We start from the raw sequence: 973 nt of genomic DNA on the forward strand, positions 1-973 counted from the left end.
AATTGACTTGATATAAAGATTGATCAATCAATTTCACACTACCATAAATGAATTTATACAATATATAAGTATCGTGCCAAAACCATTCTTTTCCAATAAAAATTTATTATTTATTATAAAAAGAGAAGATTTATTTTTAAAGTAGATAATTCTGTGTTAAAAAATGATATAAATAATATTTGAAGACATCATCTAATAGCTCAAACTTTTAAATTAAAATGATTTTTTAATATGATATTAAAATTTTAATAACTAAATACTCATCAATTTCATGTCTTTTCTAATTAAAATTAATAAATAGTTATATGGATGTTAACAAATTTTAAATTGAAAAGGATTTTATCTTGAAATAATTATTTTACTCTCTCATGTTAGAAAAAAAATAATTTCACTGTAATATAAATTAATTAACCAAGTTAAAATAACGATGTCTTCGATTTCAACCCATCAGCCCAAGAAAATATGATTTTTAAATTTATATTTGCTAAACAAATTTAGTTAATTATGGATGTAATATTCTTTTAGGTTTATGAATAGATATTTCTTGGTGGACAAGCGTGCCTTTTTCTTCTTCTCGTGGCTCTACCCTACTCAACAAGTAGTATTAGACTTCTTGCTAATTTGCACGTAACTGTACATGTGTGTGTGTGTGTGTGTATCGAATTAATAGCGGTACTTACTTTATTACGCCGTGAATCTCGTAAAGTGAAAGCTTTTCCCCGTTCCTCTTGTTCATGGTTTTCTTACCACCCAAGGTTTTCAAGACTCAACTTCCGGAATTGCCTAGGAAGTGTAATTTACTGATCGAAACCAGCAAAGCAATAGCACACAGAAAAGGACACAGAGACCTTTGCCTACGCCTCGTAATATAAGTTACATCCTCTGACATGTCTACTTTTGTCTGTTGCAATGGTGGGTTGCATGTGAGTCGATTGGCCCAATGTTCAGCGACTTTTAGCCCATTAGTAACTTG

Source organism: Populus euphratica, unplaced genomic scaffold (genome assembly GCF_000495115.2).
Source record: "Populus euphratica unplaced genomic scaffold, PopEup_1.0 scaffold666.1, whole genome shotgun sequence".
NCBI classification, from domain to species: domain Eukaryota; kingdom Viridiplantae; phylum Streptophyta; class Magnoliopsida; order Malpighiales; family Salicaceae; genus Populus; species Populus euphratica.